We start from the raw sequence: 24,053 nt of genomic DNA, 5'->3' as shown, positions 1-24,053 counted from the left end.
ACCAGACTTTACAGTTGTTGAATCTAAGGTAAAGTCTTCAAAAGATGAAAAGATGAGCTTAGTCATTCTTTTACAGTGGAAAATTGATCCCTTTCCTTCCATGTTATTTCTCCAATATCTCTCAAGGAATATTCATATCATAAAGCACAGGATATTAAGGACTAGACTGTTCTGAACTTCGATAGAGACCACAATAGTTTTAAAACCCAATGGGTTTTTGAAATTTAACTGACGGCTGTTTTATTCATCATGAGTTATTAGCACATCAAAACAATGTTTTTTTTTGAGTTTGGCCAAATGATAAATTGAGTTTATGTTTAAGTTTGGTATTTTTTTCCCTCAAGGTTAAATGTGGTTTTTAAACCTCTTTTGATAGCCTTAGTGCACCTATACCAAAGATTCCTTGTCATGGCTCCCTTTGGCAATCTGGCAAAGCCTACCCACCCTTTCTAAGGGTAATGTTTTTAAATGCATAAAATAGAATGTGTAAGATTACAAAGGAAGCCAATTATATTGAGATAATTATCAAAAAAATTTTAAAACAAGTTGCCAGGCCTCAGGCAAAGAACCCCTGACTTAGATAAAAATGAAACATGAGATCTGAAAAATGATCAAGTAAGGAGAGTTATAATCTGTGAATGTTCAGATTTTTGATACATGTCTGTTGAGGCTCAAACACAACAAAACCAATTCAATTTTACTCAAGAAGCATTTCCCAAATGGCTACTATGTACTAGGAAAATACAAAAACAAAACAAAAAAAAAAAAAGAAAAAACCACTGTCCTCAAGGAGCTTATAACTAAGTCACTAATTTTCAAACTAAAGCTACAATGCATTTTTTTTAAGAATAGGAAAGGAAAGGCAGTATTATTTGACTCCCAGGCCAGGATATGACCATAATGACTCACTATTGCACCACATTCTGCTTAAATAAAAATGGAAACATTCTACTTGTATGATAAAAGCTTTAAGATAACTACAAAGGTCATGCTTTTTAATAAACTCAAAATAAAAGATAAAGTAATAAATGATACAATAAAAATTAATCTAAAGGAAATAATTATTTATCCATTTAAAACTTTTTACTTATGAAATAAATCATTTTTAGCCAGGAACATTTAAATGCACTTAACCATAAATGTACATTTGTTTTGATAAAGTGAAAGGCTTTTGAATCCAAATTGCACAACGATGCTTCCACACTGATCTGTTATAACTTAGTAATCAGAGTTAACAGACTGCCTAATTAACCAAGTCTTTATTTGCCAAGATCCAAATATGGGATGAATCTTGGGCCAAGGAGAAAAATGTGATGGACATGAAATTTATTAATTCAGGAAAGCATTAAAAGCATGTGAAGTTAAGATCTTTTGCTAAACCATACTGTCTTTAATTTTAAAAATATAAATAATACCTAAAAATGAGAAAATATTCAACCAAATTTTTTCCAAGTAAAAGGTAGAAAAATGAACAAAGTCCAATCAAGGTTAGCTGTTCTCTCAAATGGATATTTTTAGCTTTATTAAACTATAGTAAAGTTTTTTGGTCTGTGTGTGTGTGTGTGTGTGTGTGTGTGTGTGTGTATGTGTGTGTGTGTGTGTTTAAACAGGTTTAAAATTATAGCCAGGGTCTCAAGAGCAGGTTTCTGATTTTGTTTTGTTTTTGGAGGAGTTGAGGATGGGATGCATTAAATAGATAGAGGTAATGATGTCTATTCTTTTTAAATTGTTGGCTCAGTGGGGGGAAATGGTGTTTGAAATCAAAACAATTCTTAAAAAATAGTGTGAGTCTCTTCTTTATAGAAAATAATGGGGATCATTTTCAGAACATCTCTACCCACAATTTTCTCTACCTTTCCAAATTCTACAGGATCTTTTTTTTTAAATTTGATTCTTTCTCTTTTGACATAAGAGTCACTTCACAACAAATGTACAAATAAATCCTCTTACAAAGTCTATCTCTGAAAAACAGTTTACCAATTGTTAACAGAAAAGAGGGATTTTCCTTTGCCTCTGACAGTATGGTGATACTATTAACCACAGTATTCGATCAGAATTTTCTTGCATCTCTGTGTTTACATTATTTACCTTGCTGTAACCACTGTGCATGTAATCTTAGAAAATCTGGAAGGCCTATCTCAAGTCCTCACAGGAAGCCATCGCTAAAGAATGTAGTAAGATTTTGAAAAGGAAAAAAGGGAAGGTTAAGAATCGTAAAAGCACAGTCTGGATTATTTGCTATAGCAGAAAGGAGGATCTACATTATTTGAAAGATATGAGTTTACTCTTGTCCCTCCAACCAACAGTTCTAAAGGAATAAACACCATTATCACTGTCTCTGGGATGCAACCTCTCCATCCCCCAACTGAGATGCTCCAGTCATCACCAATCTTTCTTTTTCCTGACCACAAATAGGCAAGGCAGAGCTGGTCTAAACCAAACTTAGATTACTTGATTATAATCCAATTAACACTGTATCATAGCCTGTCTTACACATTTCCTAATTAATTCAGGCTTTTTGTTTACTGTGTCTAATTCATGTGTCTCCTCCAAAAGCTTGCATCAGCTGATAGAAGACAAGCTACATCTGTAGCACTGTGTTCACTTATGGAATTGTTTCTGATGAAAAATGTTCATGAATTAGAAAGTGTCCAGGAAAGGACAATTAGGATGGCCACAAGTCTCAAGCTCATGTCACAAGAGGAACTGGTAAAGGGAGATGGGGAAGAAAATAAATGAGAAAGAACAAAAGAACTTGGTGGGGAGGGGAGATAATACAAAACAGTCTTTAAATATGGGGGGGGGGCTTTTAGATGCAAAGTGGCCTGTGTTCAGATCCAATCTCTAACACATAGTAGCTGTGTGACCTTGGGCAAATTACTTAACCTCTATTTACCTCAGTTTCCTCAACTGCAAAATGAGGTCATCTAGCTCACAGGGTTGTTGTGCAGATAGATGAGATAATATTTATAGAAGGGCTTAGCATGGAAAGCATATTCACTTTCTCCCTCCCAATGTTTACATGGTATAATGACACAAATTTAGTCTTGTATATGGAAAATTTTCCTAATACTCAGAACCAAGCCAAAGATTGTCTTTGCCTGTATTGTAAGTCTTCAAGCAAGGGCTGCCCATTTAGCAGGTGTGCAGTTTTTCAGTGTTGGATGCAGAGGACCCTTCACAACCCCAAATTCTAGTGCTCTTTTGTATTCTCCATGTAGCCCAGGCTAGGCACCTGCTAGGGGAGCAATATATATTTCTTCAATATAATTAAATTTCTTTTATTCAGGTATTTTCATTATGACCATTAAGTGTTGAATCTTCTAAATCAACACTGACATATTGGGTAATTCAAACCCATTTATTTAAACAGCTTATTTGAGCTCAAAAATTTTTTGAAAATATTAATTGTCTACTATGTACCAGACCTTCAGTATACAAATATAATGAATAAAAACAGTCTAGATTGATAGAATCTTCTATTCAAACATTCCATCATTAAACATAAGAATAAATAACAATAAACAATAGCCTTTATTTAAACTTAGCTTAGTTGAGCTCAAATTTTTTTTAAAAAAAGTATTATTTGTCTACTGTGTACCAGACCTTCAGTGTATGAATATAATGAATAAAACAATCTGAATCTAAAGAATCTTCTATTCAAATACCCCATCATTGAACATAAGAATAAATAACAATAAACAATAGCCTTTATGTAGGACTTTATACATCATCTCATCTGATGAAATAGTGGGGTTTTTTGAACTTTTAGTTAATATGCTAATTCAGTCCCAAAACAGAATTTTCACATAAACTTTGTGAATTAGATACTTTTAAAAATGAATACTTTTAAGCAGAAGCAACTTCCTCAAGCAACTCTAAGTTGAAAGGGGAAAAAAAAGCCCACTGTACAAAAATCTCATCCAACCGTTTTCCAAGTTGGTGAATCATCTTGGTAAAGACCCCTGTCCCTAAAATGCAAAGACCCAATCACTTACTATGAAAACACCTCATTTAGCTCCTTGGGAAAGAGGACACTCTGGTGTTTGCAGCACTTTTCACACAGGTGATTGAGCAGAACGAATCAATTGTTAACTGGTCAGAGGCTAATTTGAACTAAGATGAGAACTACAGAGTTGAGGTTAATTAGAATAATGTACCAGAAAAAACTGAATCAGAGATACAGAGAAACTGTCTTAACAGGCATATCCTCCTAGAGACAGAAGTAAGCCAATTAAGTGGATGTCCCAATTATCTGGGCCTCCCAGCAGAAAGTCATGGCAGAGTTTTATTTCACAGAGCACTTGTTCAGCAGAAGCAAAGTACCGGAATATTTGAAAAAGTAGGAAAATCAAATCAGCCCATTTAGATGGCATCCAAGTACAAAGACACAGCATGAAGCATATAAATGATCCTAAACTGAAAACATTTCTGCCAAGAGAAAACAATACCCTGAAGTCAGTTTGTGCAGATCTGTTTGCAACACAGTTCAATGGCCTTTTCCAAAACAGTAGATTATGTCTTTTTCTGAGCGCTCCCAAAATGCAGCGAGTGAGGACCACCCACTGAACACCACAGAAAAGGAGGCAAGTTAGCTCCATTTACCTAAAATAGGGGAAGAGTTTTTTTAAATTTTTCATTCTGTTTGGAAATGATTCTTCCACCTGCCATAATTATTTTCAATTCAATTCAATAATCATGTACTTGAAGACTGTATAGACTAGGTAAGAAATGGAGAATATACAGTCACAGGAACAAACCCGAATACCCTCAAGGAAGTTCCATTCTATTGTATTATGCTACTTTCTTTTTGCATCACTCAATCATGGGGAAATGGAAAATGCATGTGTAAGGTGGTGACAGTGTCTACAATGAAAACAGTTCCACAGACCTACTGGTGATGACACACCTCAGGAGCCTTGAACGTGATCATATCATAGATGGGGAATTCCAGAGATTGCCACATATGAAAGGGGACTGACCTGCAGACTCAGCCTATACAACTCTTCCTGACTCAGGAGAAAAAAATATTTGTGTTTCCTCTAGTCACCTCAGTGCAATTAATATAAATTGTAGGTACAACATTGCAACAAAAAATGGGACAATAAATATTCTTATGAAGGGGAAATTTGGACGAAATTGGATAAGGGAAATATCTTGTTGATTTGGAGTTGGCCTTTAAGTGCCAAAAAAAATCTACAAATTTGTGTTTTGGCTCCAAAGGAAAAATAATACCTTTAAAGATAAAGGTACTTCTCACCCTCTTTTCATTGTCTGACTAAAAGAGGTTCAGACAATTATTCTCTAGCTATTCCTAGGGTTCAAAGACTACATGCTATCTCTTGTATGAGACCATCTTACCCACAAGAAGACAGTTTTGGGGAAGCTTATCAACTTTAAATTCCTTGAGTTTAAGGGCTTCAGTTAGACCCTATACATTATGGTGTCATAGGCTTATGAGTTTTGCCATTGGCACCATTCTTCATGTTGCATAAAACCCAAAGAGTAGGTTTGTCAACATCAAAATAAAGTAGTCCATACTGATGAGCTTTTTCACTGTTAACCAACTTGAAACAAATGTCTTAAGTTGTAGATTCAATAAGTTATCAAGTGTCATGATGATTTCCACCTTTAAGAGAAAAAGGCAAGAAAACTCATTAAGGCAATAAATAAAAAATAGTTTGGTGATGATCTGTTCCTCTGTCCATGGTGACTCTGTCTCAAGTCTCTCCCTATGCCAGTCCAGGCTTAATGAAAGCAATCTACCTTAAATGTGGATCTGATCTAATCATTTCATTTCCCCACTCAATAACCTCCAATGGCTCACTATTCCATATGCTATAAAATATATGATTCTCTCTTTTGCTTTTAAAGTTCTTCATAACCTACCTTTCCAATCTCATTGGACATTATTCCTTCTCTTCCCATTCTGTGATTTGCACCTGCTAGGAATGTATTCTCTTCCTCCCCTCCACTTCAGAAAATCTCTCTTTTCCTTCAAGACCAGCTCAAGTATAACCTTCTGAAGCCTTTCCAGATCTCCTCCCAAATGCTAATCCTCTCCTCTAATTAATTTGCATTTAACTACCTAGCCTTCATTCCTGTTTTTATCCCTCAGTATTGAGTCATAATGAAGTAATAGGGAACCAGCCACCAAGCCAGAAAGACGTGGATTCAAGTTCAGTGCCTGACACATGCTGGCTGAGTCTTTCATTTTTTTGAACTACCATTCACTTCTATTTCAGTGAGTAAAGGAAGTATTGTACCACATTGAATATTTAATAGAACATAGACACAAAAGAGTCATGGAGTTGTTTGGGGGGAAAGTACATCAAGTTATGAATCAAGAAATTTATAAATTATAAAACAACAATAGAAGACATTTTGGTTACAGGGGAAAACATCAAGACCACTAGTGCATCCAGTGATCTCAGGGAATCACTGAGTAATCCCAATATGACCAGGCGCTTGAAGCAAAAAAGAAATTTTGGCATCCTAAGTTCCAAAGGCTGTTGAGTAAGCCAAAACAAAGGGGCTCTTAGCAAACCTTTCTCTTGCCCCCTGTAGTAAAATCAATTTTATTCAATTCGTTTTACATAATATTACTTAAAAATTCAGTAAGGAATAAGGAATTTAACAATATATTTCTTTACCTCTAAAGTACTTTTAATTCAATTTATCATGGGCATTTAACTTAATTGAACTCAGCAGACATAAACTTCTGTGTATAAGCCACTCTGCTAGTTCATAAGGATACACAGCTATATGCCTTCAAGCCTCTTACAATCAAATAAGATAGGCTGCACACATATATTTTGTTATAAATCAAGATATGATGAGCAAAGGAAAAATTCAGATAAGAGTCATGAAAAATTTGAGAATTTCCTGAGAGAGAAAGGTCACTCTCTCAGTTTGGGAGAACAACAAAAGCCCCATCAGTAGAGTAGCTCCTAAGCTAGATCGTGAGGGAAGGGAAGATGTCATCAGAGTCAGATTAGAACACATCTGGCTGAAGGAAGGAGAGGAAGGAGAATATTTAAAGAAAAGGCTAAAATTCTGCAAAGTCTTCAAAGTCAGGATAAGCAGTGTACATTGTATCTGATAAGCAATGGGGGAGCTACTGAAAATTTTGGAGCAGATGAGTAACATGATCAATGCAATTAATAAAATTACAGGAAGGATGAATTAGAAATGAAGAGAGAGGAGGACAACCACTGAAGAAGTTATAATAAAAGTCCAAGTGAAGGTGATGAGGGCCTGAGACTGCAACATTTCCAAAACTCTTTGGCATAATCCTTCAGGAATTATTCTGTTTTGATGATGTTCTTGAGGGCATTATTAAGATAATAGGTAGGAGATAAAAGAAAAGCTTTGTAGAATCAGCAGTTAAGAACTAGTGATAAGCACCTAGAAGGAAAGAGATAGCTATCAGTTTGCTCCAGTAAAATTTTACAAATGGTCTCAGATTATCACCAGGACTTCAAATATGAAAACAGTGAATGACTGCTAGGGAAGTAGAACTTTTATCTTTTTTTCATTTTTAATAAAGCTGTTTTAGGAATGGGCAAAAGCCTCATTCTTTAGACAAAAAAATAAAAGGTTGTAGAAACAAAAACTGGACCATTCAACTTTCTAATGGACCAAAGCAACCATACATTGAATTTTAAAGCAGCCACTTGGCATAGTAGAAAGTGTTAAGTTGGAGCCAGGAAGAGCTGAGTTCAAAATCAGCCTTAGATGATTATTAGCTATGTGACCTATGCTAAGTCACCTAATCTCTATCTCCATGCTTCAGTTTTTTCATTGGTAAAATGGGAATAAAAATATCTCCATAATGACCCTCATGACATGGATGAAAATCAAATGTAAAATCTGTAAAATGCAAAGTTTTATATAAATCTTAGCTAGTATTACAACACATCATATTATAATATGGTCTGTATCTGCTACTGATAGCCTAATTATTACTGAACTCACTTTACCAAAATTGCTTTGTATTTATTTGGTATCCATCTTTTCTTTACTTATTTTTTGGCATATTATCTGTTAACACCCCTTCCCCCAGGCAAATCTAGAATGTAAAACCCTTGAAGGCAAAGGATAGTTCTTTTCTATTTTTGGATGCAGGAAGATGCAAGTCCAAGTTCACCTTCAGATACTTATCAGCTCTGGGATATATATGTTCTCTTATCCTGGAGAAACACTTTTCTCACAGGGGTTATTGTGAGGATCACATGGATCAAGTCTGTAAATTAGTTTGAATCCATTAAAGTCCTACAGAAATTTCAGTTACTATATAGTAGAAAATTGCCAAAGAGAGGCTCAGACAATATGGGGTTTTTTTGTTTGTTTTTTTTGTTTTGTTTTTTGTTTTTGTTTTTGCAAGGCAAATGGGATTAAGTGGCTTGCCCAAGGCCACACACCTAGGTAATTATTAAGTGTCTGAGACCAGATTTGAACCCCGGTACTCCTGACTCCAGGGCCGGTGCTTTATCCACTGCACCACCTAGCTTCCCTGATCAGACAATTTGTTTTGAAATTTTGCAGAGGAAGATGTTATATTCAGCAGAATGGGGCAGAGACCATTTCACAGACAAGATCATATCTAAAAGGCAGAAGGTGAAGCTGGACATGTCACTAAGGCTAATAAAGGGGAAAGTTAAAATGTTAAGCCAAGTCTCAAAGACCTCTACTCAGTATGCAAGCTAAAGGACCCCATGACCAAAATGTAACACCTGGAGTCAGAAAGACTTGAATTCAAATTCTGCTTTTCACATAGAACAGCTACATGATCCTGGATTAAATCACTTAATGTCTCTCAGATTCAATTTACTCATCTGTAAAAGGAGGAGGATGATAAGGGCACCTATCCCACAGGAAGGTTAAGATCAAATAAGATAATAGCAATTAAGCACTTTGCAAAGTTTAAAGCCTATATAGAAGCTATCTATTATCATTGTTGCTACCATGCTATGTTATTACAGAAGTTATCATTTTGTTATTACTATGTTACTACTATGCATAGCAGGGATAAACCTTTGCCAAATTTATGAAACTGGAGGTGATTTATAATGCTACTGTGTATGATAATCATTGGTTTGGTGAGACTACAGATAATATGTTACATATGTCTTACATTTTGCTTAATTAAAACTGTTATTATTGTGCTAAAATGTTGACTACAATTGACCCCTTTTAGGAAAAAAAAGATGTGAAATTCCAATAAATTATCATTTATCCACAGGCATAAATGATTTTAATGAAATCAGGGAAATTGAGTTCAAAGAAACAAATGAGCATAGGTGATGATATTAGTGCAAGTACAGCCTTAATTCTTTGCTAGATAGTTGCCATTCAGTCCTTAGCCTTGACCCTCAAGTCCATCCTATTACTCCACACATATGTAAATGACTACCTACTAAATACAAGCTAATGTTTCTCATTAAGGAAGGAAGAATAATTATGAAACTCATTAATCGAATTATCTAGTTTAATCTCAAAGTTAATTATTGCTTGTTAAACTATGGGTTTCTGTTTTAATTAGTGATGTAACCCCCCCCCTCCAAAACCATATTTGCTAAAGCTCACTACCTGTTGTGAAATTTAAAAATATTTGAATGAGTTCAAAAGACACACTAATTAATGATTATAAACCAAGCAGAAGAAACAGAATAAAGAACATTCAATAGAAAAATAATTTATAAACTGAATTGTTCTTTCTTTATTGGTCTTGGATCTTTAGTCTGTTCTATATCACATACTTTCCTGCTCTTACACATGACATGTAAATTGTGCCATTTCTAATGCCTCTACATAATCCAAGATTATAAAACTTGACAGATCAATCACATCTCTTAGAGGGTAGGTTAGCTTTTTTCAACAATGCTTCAGCTAGTGATATAGTGATAGATATATAGTGATATAGTGTGGACGAAAGAGAACAAAGTAGTGATTTACCTGATCAACCCAAGGGGTTGTATAAAAGACTCACAGAGTGATTGAATCTTTCAAAGAACACTTATATATTCTTTTAACACAATAACTTTGAGAAACTGAGGGTGCACTGAACTTAATGAAGAAACAAGCTAAGGCAGGTACAATGACAGGTTAATTCAATTCAACTATCACTTTTTAAAGGACTACCATGTGAAAAACACTGCATTTGTTTGAGGAGAGAAACAAAGTTTAGATACAACTTAGGTCTAGTCTATTATTATGGTCTAATACAAGAAGAGGCCACACAGATCACTATAATACAACACCATACTACATAATATATTACAATTCAAACAAATAATCATAATAAAAAATGAGATGCAAGATATAAGTTAAGAGACAATGAAGCAGGAAAGATTCTTATTAAGTTGGAGGATCAAGTTGGGTTTTATGAAGGAGCTAGAATTTGAGCTGTTCTTTAAGGATAGAGGATTTCCTTAGGAAGAGAAATTATTTGAGGCAAAGCTATCAAGAGGGAATGATAGGGAAAAAAAAGTTAGGAAAGTTAAGGAAACATGGAAAAATAACTAACACACTAATTTTTCTAGCCAAAAGAATTGGTGGAAATGAACAAGATTATATTTAAGTTTAAAAAAAGATAGGTAAGTTGGTAGTAGACAGTGGAATGCATCAGACAAAGAAGCCTGAACTTTTACTTGATTGGGATGTGATCATAGAATTTGGGGGAATAAAAGGGAATTTAGAAGTCATGATTATACCACATATCCCTCTTTTACAGAAAAAGGACACTGGTGCAAACAGGGTTAAGGGACTTGCCTAACATTTGAATGCATGATGATGAGTTTTCCTGATTCCAAATGTACTGCTCTATTCACAGCACCATCTTGCTTCCCAAAATAGGGAAACACTGGAATTTATTGAGTAGGGAAGTGAGCTAGCTGGTCAGAATTGTGCTTAAGGAAAATTACTCAGGGGGACCAACTATTATTGCAATAGACCAGTGATGAGAGCATGAATGAACTAAGACAGTGGCTGGGAGTAGGGAGAAAGTAAGGAGGAAACATATGAAAGAGATGCTGGGGAGGCAGAAACAGCAAAACTTGGCAGATGACTAGGTATGTCAGCGGAGGGGAAAGCAAAGAGGCTGGAATGATAGTGGTGATAGCCCCATTTAATATAAGAAAATGTGAAAGATGGTTGGGCTTGGGGGAAAGTCAATGAGTTCTGTTTGGGCCATAATGAGATCCCTATGGAATAGCCCACTTGAAATGCCCAATAGGCAATTGGTGATGCAGAAATGGAGCTCAATGGAGAAAGCAGAAAGATTAGAGTGGATAGTGAGAAAGTCAAGATCTTGGACATACACTTGCTTTTCTCCAAGAACTATGCCAGGCAAGAAACAATAGATGAGAAGCAGTTACAGAGAGAAGAAACATTGATTGGACACTTTTGTTTAGGACAGGGCTAAGAAACCCAGTCCTGGGACTCAGTGCAAAGGAGCTTGTGGGAAAGTAAGAGACTGGAGATGTATACAGCAAAATGGTATGAAAGAGTGCATGGAATCCAAGTCAGAGAATGAGAAATTCACTTTAGCAATGGAATATGACAATTCTTTCTCTAAAACACAAGGCAATTAGGAGAGAATTATGATAAAAAAAAAGTTTTTAGGGGCACAGAATGCTAATTGAGGGAAGTCCCATCAGATGACTTCTATTTTCCCAGTTAAAAAGAATTCTAGGACATCTGTGATAAATTTTAGAAGAACAACAATAAAAAAATTACAGCCAACAAAAATGGTTTGGAGAAATCACCATGGGGGATATAAATGATCAATAAATACAGAATTATAACAAGACAGTCAAGTAGCAGTCAGGTGCTAACTGAGGTTTTGTGGTCTAACTGTGTCCTGGGTAAAATCAGTATGATTTTGTGACTTCCTTCATCAATGTTCAGCCACTCAGAAACAACAAAATAGGATATTTAGGGGTAGCCAGAATTCAGGATTAGTAAACAGGAGACTAAAAGTTTTGGAATACATGAAACTAGAAGCTGGCATGTAAATTCATTTAATCACTCTGTGCCTCAGTTTCCTCACCAGTAAAATCAAAATTTTATTTTAGCTCTGAATTCTTGCTCTAAATTCATGGGTCTATGATTCTATAATGTAGTTGAAAATAGAGTCAAGACTGAACTTGGTGGCAAAACAGAAAAAGAAAATAACCTGGGTTAGTTGGATGGGGTTATAAAGTTCAGGATTTATCAGAACAAAGAAAGGGAGAGGTAAAAGGATAGAAGCGAATGGTAGAAGGAATTTTCAAGTTTAACATCTTGGATAAAGAAGATATACCTCAACAGATGTTGAAATCTAAGGTTTAATCATGCTGCTATCTAACTGAAGATGGAGGTGAAATCTATTGGAGCTGAGAAAGTTGAAGAATTGTGCAGTAAACATTTCAGAAGGGTCATAAATACTGAAGGTCTCAAGAATGATGGCAGATGGTACAGAGACTCAAAATAAGCCAGAGACTTAAGTCCTAGAGAAAGTTCAGAACTGCCAGGACAATAGCAAGAGAAGATAGGTGCTGTGATGATACTGTAGTATTCTAAAGGGTGAAAGGTTAATGAGGGAAGGGAGTAAAAGGGAAAATTATCAAAATCTGTCCCTGCAAGAGTTTTGAGAAGGAAAAGAGGTAGCCTCCTTTGGAAAACATTTCAAGTAACATCATATTCAATGGGAAAAGCCTTCTTTCAATGAAACTAGGAACATGAAATAGATTATTTGAGAAAATATTTGAGGATACACAGTCAGTAAGAATGGGAAAGGGTACGGTTATGAAGAGGTTAGTAAAGTTAGCAAGAGAAGGCAGTGGTCAGGGTTAGAGTAGGTCTATAGAGGAGTAAAGCAACTCAATGGAGGTTAAAAAAAAAGGATCATATTTGTGTTTAGAGAACTAATGCTAGATAATAGGAATCAGAGAAACTGGAGGATGGGGGTTAGATTCCAGTGTGGGGGAGGGATGGTTCACTAGGAGAAATGTTTCAATACAGGAGTCTGCAAAATTTGTAATGCCAGTTCCATGAAATGGTGAAGACAACAATCCAATTCAATCTTCTGCATTCTTAGTATCTTTCTACTCTAAAATAATATATAAACTATTTAGTGGTAAGAGACAATGAACTCATCTATGTCATTGTCAACTTTACAATTCATGATAAGAGGTGAACTTCTTTGGTGGAGCCCTTACAACATTATCTTCTCTCATCTGGAATAAAACATATATTATAGTATTTACAAAATGTGAAATGTGCATGAGATGCATCACTTACCCAGAATTTTTAAAGTGGCTCACAGCCATAAAAGGTCGGGGATCACTGTTGTGTGGCATACATAATATAACAGGACAGCAACACACAGCTAGACACTGCAATGAAAAAAAAAAAAGAAGTCAGATCAATTAAGCTGTTGGTCCAGTGATGGGTTTCTTATAGGCAGGACACACAAACACCTGTATTTTGATGTTGCTTAATCATATATCTTTAGTTCTAAAATAATTTTAACCTTTTATTTAAACTTTGTAATATATGTAAAAGAAGCCCTTAGAAATATAGTAACATAAAACAGAATAAAAGTTCCCACAATCAAAATAGGAAATAGGAAAAATACATATGACCAAACTGCATTGTTTCTCATGAAATATTTTCACTAGTAGAATGAAGCAAATGTTTTATTTTGCTAATTCAGCAGAAGTGAGTCTGAGCTAATGTTATTTTTTTTAATTCTCTTTTTTTAAATTAAAAAAGAGCATTCATTTTTCCCTTCCTTCTCCTATTCCCATTTATGAGAAAAAGAAAAACAAAGCTGACCCATATAACAAATAACCACAAAGGCCAAGTTCAAAACTGTCTAGCTGCATTTTGAACTGATCACCTCTTTACTGAGAAATAGGTAGCGTGCTCCCTTATCAGTCTCCTGAAATCCTAGTGGACTGCAGAGGTCTTCAATCTTTTAACGTTGCCAAGTTATTATTCCCTACCCAGTTACATCTGAGAATGACTAGTAGCAGGAATATAAAAAATAAAAAACATCCCCCCCAACCACCCATCAAGCATTTCCCCACTAGTTATATTCTTCATTCTTACACATTCCAGTGAATAACTATTACTCAAGTGTCCCAAACATAATGAAAGGGCAGAGGACATTATGGTGGTTTCCATTTGAGTTACTGGCAAGTATACACGTGCGGCTAACCTAGTTCAGTTACATTATTAGTAGAGTATTTACTAAATCCATTTCCAAGTAAGTTAAAGTTGCTGATGGATGAACTAATTCTCAAGCACTTTCAGAAAGTTTTTGTGAATCAGTTTCTATCACATGCTTTTTTGCATGCTAGGCTGTTCTACATTGATTCTGAAGTCGATAATACAACTTAGCCCTCAAGATTACAGAAGAGACTCTCTGGTAGGTGGGAGAATGTAACGATAAAATGAATAGAAAGCATTGACTGTAGGTTTCTTATTGTATATGTGGTTGGGGGAGAGTGTGTGTGTGTGGTAATTCTGATCTTCTCTTTCAACAGGAAAAAGCAGAAACAAACCCATGAATGCGAATGTGAATTTTCAAAAACAATCAGAAAAAAAATTGAAGATGTGTGTGAAGAGTTGAGTTTTATTATTTGAATAGTCATTTATATCTAGAAACCAACTACTGGTGTGGTCACTCAGTACCCATAATCTGGGCAATAGTTATGACTATATCCCTAATTATTGGTATCTCTTACAGGCAACACATGGTTTGGCCAATGAGTTCTTTATACTTGAATAGGATTTAACATTCATAAGAGTGAGTCTCATTCCTCTTTTACAAAGAGGCTTATAGTATGGTAAGGATATGGTAAAAATAAAATAAAGTAAATACTTTTTCTAGATAAATCTCATTGGCAAAGGCTGTAATCTATCCAACTTAATTGGAGAACTCATTAATGAACAACTGTAACTACAGAAGAAGGACTATTGTCAAGGACTTATCAGAGCAATGAGATAACAAAGTTAATTATATTGTTTTCAATGGATTTACATTTGCTTCCTTTTTTTGGTCCTACATTTTCTAAACACTTGTTCTAACATTTTATGCACTTTTACTCTAAAACAAAAAGAAATCAATTGTACACTCCTAAGCAAAGGCACAATAATTACAGGGATGAAATAAGTACGATGTAATGGGAAAACTTTCTTCTTTATTATCTACTTGTAAAATGTTATAAGCCTGTACACTAGTTAATTTATGATCCATATTAATAATTTGTTCACACTTGATCAGAGGTTTAAAAAAAAGATGGTTTCCATGAATGTAGGAGGATAATTTGTAGGTCCAACTTCCCTCCTAAGGGGACAACTAACTAATTTGACACAATAACATGATTTTGATTGCAGGCACGCTAATGACCACACTCCAAGATGCTTCTGTCAACCTGTCGTTTCAATGAAAAGCAGGTTTTCTTTTATTGCCTAAGAGTATATGGGGAACTACTAATTATTCCAACATAGACATTAATGAGAATACTAGTGTTTATTTTCAAAATACTAACCATCATTTGTTTGAGATGCTAAATGATTAAAATGTGTTTCCTGAATAGAAAATATGCAGCTTTAACAGTGAACTACTGAGAAGAAGGAAGAAACTGTACTTTATAAAAACCAACATGGTCAAATCACAATCACCCAAAACCATCACAAAATAGTCAATAAATTCATGTCTGCTGTCTTCAGAATGAAGGATGCTAAGATCCAGGTAAGATCCTATTTTAGAATATCATGAAATATAGAAATGATCTGACTTGTAGTCTATTCAATTTAGCAACTTAATTATAGAAGTAAAAGACACCTAGAAACTGTTCTTGGAATGTTCAGACACACTTAAATGATCAAATTATTTTTTCCCTTATAATTTGGCTGGATCTTGGAAGAGAAAAAAAATTGCCTCATGGTAATGTTCCTTTTTAAAAAAAATCCAGTAAAATAATTGGTTTGTTTCACCAAATATTTGTTGAAATAATACTAGATTAAAAAAATCAATATAATGTACTATCACATTCTCTCCTAGATCTTGTTTCTAGCCCACTAAATCCTATACCAAAGTTCTTTCTATTTTAAATTAAATTTCTATTTTGGTAAGATAAATTTTATCCTTCTTTTTATGGTAATTATAATCCTAAAATACTTATAAAATCATAATTTCAAATGAATAACTTCAAAAAAGGTGAGCTGTATTAAAGGTATTGAAGAATGGGAAAGAATACTGTGGTAGTACAGGGTAATATGTGCCCTTTAAATTATATAAAACTCATTTCAACAAATGACCTTCCTGCCATTAGAAATAAAGCCTTCCACTATTTACCATCCACTCACATCTGATCTAATAAAGCATCAGAACAAATCATAGTATATCTTCTTTATCCATACACTCTGTCTTAGCAATCAGCAATATCATCTGTATGCAGACAATACACACACACACACACACACACACACACACACACACACACACTCAGACACCCCACAAACCCTGTTTCATCTCTCTTCTAAGTCCCAGTAACACATTACCAACTACCTGCTGAACATCTCCATCTGGATGTTCCCAAACAGAATTCATTATCTCCTCAAACCCCTCTCAACTACTTCCCCCTACCTTACCTACAGAAACATATCTCTCTGATTAATTTCCTTATTTCAGTAACTTTAAATGATAGTAAGACTACTTATTTGGAGTCAAAGGATCTGGGTTCAAGACTGCAACTGGCTATATATGAATCCTGACAAGTCATTTAACTCCTCTAGTCTTCAGTTTCTTTATGTGTGAAACGAAAATGCTGGGATGCTGATGGTTGCTTCTAGCTCTAAAGCTATGATACTATGATGCTTCAAGTCATTCATGTTCACAATTACACATATATTTCTGGCTTAATCACTTGTCTACCTCCCCAATATTCATTCAGTTGATTCTATCCATATTATCACTCAGTTCAGTTTATTTCCTTCTGTTTATATATCCACCTCCCTAGTTTAGGATTACATTATCTCTCACTTGGACTCTTTCAATAATGACATTATTAACCCCCCCCCTGCAACCAATATTTCCCTTTCCTAATCCATCCTCCACATAACTGTGCACTGATATTACTGGAGTGCAGATATAAACATATGACTTCCTTACTCAAGAAGCTTCCATGGCTCACTAGTGACTCTACGATAAAATGTGAATGTGTGAGATTTAAAAAAACCCCACAATCTGAATCCAAGCTACCTTTATATGCACTGATCTTATTTTAGTCTCATATACCTTAAATTTCGTTCAAAATTCCTTACTATTGCTTTCACAGAAATTCTCACCTTCCATTTTACGTCTTTGTCCAAATTTTCTCCAATACAGAATATAGCATCTCTATCATCTTTCACCTTTTAGAATCCTTATATTCAAATTCAACCTTCTAGCCTTTCTTTTTATATACATATGTATGTATATATATATACACATATATACATATATATATATGTATATATGTTGTCCTAAAGTCTTCTATCTTTTGTGATCTACCTCATATGATTGCCTCTTGACCATAAGACCTTGGAGGCTACTACTGCTTCTTTTTTTGTCTTTGTATACCTAGCACTTAGTAGTCTTTTAATAAATATTATATGAATTAAATAGCTATAAACTTGTGATAGAATATTTCTGTAATACAAATTTCATTATACGTAAAATTAGTTTTGCATGGATTTCTACATTTATTCATTCTGAGATATAGCTTTAATTTTAGAATGCTAAAATGTCTAAATGACATGCAACATGTGGTAAAGTAGATTCATATGCCAAAACAATTTGTATTTACTTAACCAAGTTCCTTTAGAAATTATTTCTTTAGAAATTGTTATAAATTTAGAAATTGTTATAAATCATCATTATGTCTCCAAATGCTGAAATATTCATTGAGTCTGGAAATAAAGTTATCAGACTCTCTTTCTAATGATTCCTCCTAGCCAAAGGATGCTTATTTTCTTTTTCTTTTTCTTTTTGTTTGTTTTTGCAAGGCAATGGGGTTGAGTGACTTGCCTAAGGCCACACAGGTAATTATTAAGTGTCTGAGAGCAGATTTGAACTCAAGTCCTCCTGCCTCCAGGACTGGTACTCTTCCCTGAGCCATTTAGCTGCCCCAAGGATGCCATATTTTGTGGTGCCATGACTATTCCAACAACAGTTCATGAATATTGAAAAAGGGATGTTTCCAGTGTCTTTCCAACTAAAAGCAATTGTTTTATCCACCTGTGGAACAGTATGCAGAAAGTTAAATATAAAAAAAATGGAAGAGTACATTTTTTAAAGATCCTTTACATCTAAATTGAAGCAAAATGATGAGAAAATGAGATTAATAATAATAATGAAGAGCTCACATTTATGTAAAATGCTTTATGCCTTACAAAACTCTTTTTAAGGACACTTTTAAAATTCAGCTCATAACATTTAAATATAAACAATTTAATCTAGTTACTTCTCTCACGAAGGGCAAGGAGCCTATGAAAATATCAGAGAGGCAGTGAATATCATTGAAATATCATAGCTGTTTTGAACAAATAAGCTTACTACCATTTTAACAAGAAGAACATATTCAAAGGCTTTCCTTTTTAAGATATAATGTTTTACTTTTCCCAATCACATGCTAAAAGAGGCTTTCATAGAAGCTATCAAAGGAAGAGGTATTCTGTGTCCCTGAAATTGTGGTGGCTACCAAAAGGAATTTTGAAAAGCATTATAGCTGAACTTTGGGCTAAAAATATCTCTTTGCTGGGAGTTTGGGGGAAATCATTTCTTTTTCAATTCTTAATCCAATGGCAGTGGATTCTTTAATTCTACTCTACAGACTTTAAAATTGTTTTTTTTTTTCCTACAAGAGTTGCAGTAGGGTAGACACTGGGTGAGGTTCTTGCTTATGAGCTTTTTTGAAAAAGCTCAACCAAGCATTTTTGCCAATCAGAATGCCCATTTTCATTAAAGATGGTTTAGTTAAAAATTCTATCTCTCTCCATGATCTTATGCTCCTTTATTTGCCAATTCTAGGATGTGGCTTTTTCAAAAATCACTTTGTTTCTGTATGGTTTTGTTGGAATTTCAACTTTTTCTTTGGTGGCAAGACTGATAAGACAAATGCCATCAACTACCACCTCCCCTGCCTTGTCACACAAATATAAATGATTCTCAAACATAGTTTCATCTAGCATATATGTTCTATCAGCTATAATCAATGAGCCCTTAAGATGGCTTAAGATATATGAATTAAGTTGGTAAAACTTTTTGCATTTTTATAATACTTTTAACAGGACCTTGCTGTAACCTAAAAGGCCATTTAACTAAATTGAAGAAGTATTTTTAATGAGATTCTCCACTTAAATTGAGTTTAAATAGTTGAAGTCTTCAAAGAAACAACACCATTTTGAGTAGGAGTCTGTTCACTTTTGGACTGTATCATCTTGGTGGAATTTTCAATGAACTAAAGAAATGTCTACTCAAAATGATACTTTATCACTTCGTTTTCTCTCTTTTAATCATTGATGTCTCATCATCTTTATCCTTTAATTAACATAAAAGTTAACAGAAGCATTCCCTCTTTGAAACAATCCAATAGACTCATGCTGCCTGGCATCTTATAAACAAAACACTCTCTCCCACAGGATGTAAGGTAAATATTTGGCTATTCTCTCCCTTGGTGTCCAAGGGAAGCAGAAAGCTCTCACCTAGTGAGTCTAGGATTAAGGTCACAGAAGTTTCTTCATTCATTCCCCTTGCAGGCAACTAAGACCATTTACCTCAAATTCACAGAGCAAGACCATAAAGCAATAAAGGGAACAACAAATATTAGATGCTTGCTATATAAAGAAAATGAGATAGGCCCTGCCCTAAGGGAGCTTATAGTCTACTACAGAGATACACATTTTCAGATAAATAAATAGAAGATAAATGTAAGTGTCCAGCCATTGGGAGTAAGTAGCAAGGGAGTTAATCAGCAAAAGCTTCTTAAGGAAGGAAGTTCTAAGAGAAGAAAGTGAGCATTGCAGGAAGGGGGAATGTTCACTGCACCAATAACTGTGGGAGATGTAAAAAAGTGGCAGAGTTGAGAGATGGAATGTTTTATATGGAGAACAGCCTATTTAAAAGGTCAATTTGATTAGAAGGTGGATATGTGTGGGTACGTGGGTGGGTTGGCAGACTGGTTTCAAGGTAAAGCTGAATTAGAAATAGAGGTGGAATCCAGATTGTGATGGGCTTTAAATATCAAACAGAGAAATTTTTATCTGATCCTTGGCGAAAGGGGAGACACTAGAGATTCTTGAGAAAGAGAGTAACAAGGACAGATCTATCCTTTAAAAATGTTGATCTGGCAACTTTGTGACAGAAAACAAAAAAAACAAACAAACTCTGAACTCACTTCAGACTTGGTATCTAATACCTCCAGTATTAGAAAATCTAATCACTGTGGATCTTTTCAATTCCTTGAAGGGGCTTCTGAATCTTTCTGCTCATCTTTTGGACTTCTCAAATTCCCATCTCCATAAGTCCCCAAAGTCTAAGATTAGCAGAGACAGTGGCCAAAGTACTATGATCAATAGGTCCTTAAGTATCCATCAAGAGTAAAAGAAAACAGAGAGTGAGAGGGAAGAGAGTATTTAAATGCTGGTGTAAAAGAAACCTGTTTTTCAAAAATGAAAGCTACACCTCAAGATTCCTCTGCCTGTAGTCAGGATTTGGTCACTCCCTCTCCCCAGATGTTAACCTTCAGCTCTATCCTCTCAGGAACTGTGGCAGTGAGTAATTGAAGGATTTAAGAAGGCTCAGAAAACATTTTCCAGCCATCCAGGCTCATGGCTCCCTGAACTCTTCATTCCTTTAGCCTCTGTGACCCCCCCCCAAATACCAACCATCTGTTCTCCATATCCTTGCTTCTTAAAGGTCTTCAACTTTGAAATCATGGTACCATATAAGCAAGGGATAAAATTCAACTACACTATTGTCAAACCAAACTCATCATACAGAAAGCCCTCAACAATACTCTACTTGGGGAAAGTTTTTTGTCTTTTTTTAATATTAAAAAGGTAATTTAAGTGGTATTATCTTCCACTGTTATTGGTGCAGTGACTAGAGGTCTAGAAGACCTGAGTTCAAATTTGAACTCAGACACTTATCAGTTGTATAACTTTGGGCAAATCACTTAACCTGTTTGCCTCAGTTTTCTCAACTGGAAAATGGGGATTAAAAACAGTACCCACATTGTAGAATTGCTGTGAGGATCAAAAAAGTAATTCACACAATTACTGGTGCAAAATTGAGAACTTTATAAATCCTTGGTCTCTTCCCTTGCAGCTTTTGACTATGTCTTATATTCTATTCTTGCTGAAACAAACACTCTTCTCCAGCAAGGCTGTTTTCCTATCTTTCAGATATGCTACACACAATTCCACTCTTCTACTTTTGTTTATGCTGTATTCCCCCAATCTGTCACCCTCTCCCCTCTACCTAGCAAATTCTAGACATTCTTCAAAGCCCATCTCAAGTAGCTACTCTCCCATGAAATTTTCTACAATAATTCTAGTCCATACTAATCATTTCCCTTTTTCTATGAACTTCTAGAGGATCTACTATTTCTCTTCTCTAGTTACTTAAAACAGCGACAGTTTTTAAAAAACTTCATATAAAACTATTTATGTTTCCTTCCCAAATAGAACCTATACTACTTGAAAAGGGCACTACGAATTGCACTCTTTTTAAATCTACTACAAATCTTGATCTGGAAGTTTAATCAATATTAGTTGGCTGAGAATGAATCAGGACGTTAAAAGTCTAGTCCTATGAACACCGCCAAAATGAGAATTATGAATTGCCATTCTACATGATGCTATACATGTTAGCAATATGAGATAATGGCTACCTGAAAGAGACCATAAACAGAATTTATAACATATTTTTGAGTGCATCACAGGGCACACCTTTGGATGTCTGGTTAAGTCCTTGGATATCATCTCAGAAAAATACTTTTTAAATCTTAAAATAAAATATACAGAATTATAAAGAAAAACAATCAAACAAAAGTTATTAAAACATATTTTAAAAACAAGGTCACTGACTCCAGGTTAAGAACCCTTGCCCTAGGCAAAATTGGACATTTCTGCATGGCTTAGAGGAAAGATACATCATCAACTTGCTTCTAAGTAACAATTATGATTGCCAAAGCATGCTAATTAGTATCAAATTAGGTAAAATTTCATTTTGTGTGCATAATTCCATGAGGGGAAATATGTGACTTTCATCTTTTCTAAATCTATGATCTTTTGTCTTTCCTCAGATAGAACAATCCACCACCTTTTGATATAAGCATCTTTCATCAATGCAAGCAATATTAACAAGGGAAAAAAAACCTCATCAGCATTGAAGGACATAATTTCCCCACACAGTTGGAACTATTATCTACCACCTGTCATCATCTCAAGAAAATCCTACTGCCAACACATCACAAAGAATCTGCCATCTTCCCAATCCACCACCTCCTATCCAAACAGTCAAAGAAATGATCATGGAGGACATGGAGGACCGGTATATAAGGGCTACTCTTTGGACCACAGTTAGACCATAGAAGAGGAATGCAAGGCATTACACTGACACTCAGAGGGCTAGTGTTGACTTACAAAAAAAAACAACTATGGTTTGGATTCAAATACAGGAAACTCAGATACAAAAAATGTTTTTAAATGTAATTGAAGCAAATCTCTCCATTTCTTCAATGTGGTGAGAGTAAATTGCAATACCTTCAGGTTGAGGTTCTTTTCTTCATTAAAATAATTTTAATTAAAGCCAAAATGAAATAAACCAGTGTCATATGACTATTACAATGAATTAGTATCAACTCCTCCATAACTCTTCCCAAATTCCCTAAACCAAATTGAAAGAATAGAGAAAGAAGCAGTTCCTTCTTACTAAAGATGCTTGCCCAAATTCTGAGAGAAAAGAGCATAAATAAAAAGGAGGCAGCATCGTCTCCAAGACCAGAGAAAGTTATTGTTTTTATTATCTTTCATCTCCTTGGCAATAAAGGACATGATTGTTGTGAAGACAGTCAAGTTACTTTAAATATCAGCAAACACCAGAGAAGATGGAAAAATATGTTATAAAACATTTGTATCCCATCCCCTATAGTTAGAATTGTGATCGTCTTTAAACCAGTGCCTACCCTAAGCAAAAGTGTGAATCAATCAATAAACCTCTATTAAGCGCCAACTGTATCCAGCACTGGGAGAAATGGACAAATAATAAGAGCCAACATTTATATTGTTGGCTAAGTGGCACAATGAATAGTGCAATGGATCTGTAGTCAGGAAGATTAATCTTGAATTCAAATCTTGCCTCAGATACTTACCACCTATTTGACCCCTTATTTGCCTCAGCTTCCTCATCCATAAAATTACCTGGAAAAGGCCAAGGTAAACCACTCCAAAATCTCTGCCAAGAAAAGCCTAATGGTCAAAAAGAGTCAAATAGAACTGAAACAATTGAAAAACGACAATAAATTTACATAGCACATTTAAGGTTTGCTAAGCATTTTAGCTGTCAGCTCATTTGATCCTCTCTACAAGTAGTAGTATCCATATTTTACAGGTGAAGAAAATGAGGTTGGAAGACGTTAAATGATTCAAGGGCTAGATGACAAAAACTTCCCATCTTCTTGACTCCAAGGTAAACACTATTTACACCAAACCACCTAGCTATCTCTGAAACAAAATTCATTTTCAACCATTCTAGTCACCATCCTGGTCCTCATTCCCTCCCCCTCAGTAGAATCTGTTCACTCTCTATTTCCAAAATATCTTTGTTTCATATTTTAGTTGAAAATGTTTTTATTGATAGTTTTTTTTTACCATAGTAATTTCTTACTGATTATTCCCTCCCAGAAAATATTCCCTCCTAAATATGGTCAAGCAACAAATCCACACATTTTTCACATCTGAAAATTATATGTCTCATTCTGTACTTTTAACCAACCAAGTTTCCAGAAAATATG

The 24,053-nt window shown here is 34.9% G+C and overlaps 1 protein-coding gene across 16 annotated transcripts in view; it reads right to left on the bottom strand.

Annotated features, from left to right (window-relative positions):
* The window catches only part of FOXP1 (forkhead box P1), a 671,450-nt gene that overhangs the window by 403,566 nt on the left and 243,831 nt on the right, over positions 1-24,053 (bottom strand). For all 16 annotated transcript variants that reach the window (XM_074198735.1, XM_074198737.1, XM_074198738.1 and 13 more), the window contains one exon: positions 13,285-13,379. The gene's annotated coding sequence lies outside the window, so the exon portion shown is untranslated. The remainder of the gene's footprint in view (positions 1-13,284; positions 13,380-24,053) is intronic.

The sequence above is a fragment of the Macrotis lagotis genome, chromosome 8 (assembly GCF_037893015.1).
Source record: "Macrotis lagotis isolate mMagLag1 chromosome 8, bilby.v1.9.chrom.fasta, whole genome shotgun sequence".
Taxonomy (NCBI): Eukaryota; Metazoa; Chordata; class Mammalia; order Peramelemorphia; family Peramelidae; genus Macrotis; species Macrotis lagotis.
Note: the sequence above shows the minus strand (reverse complement) of the source record. Positions and strands in the feature narration are given on the sequence as shown.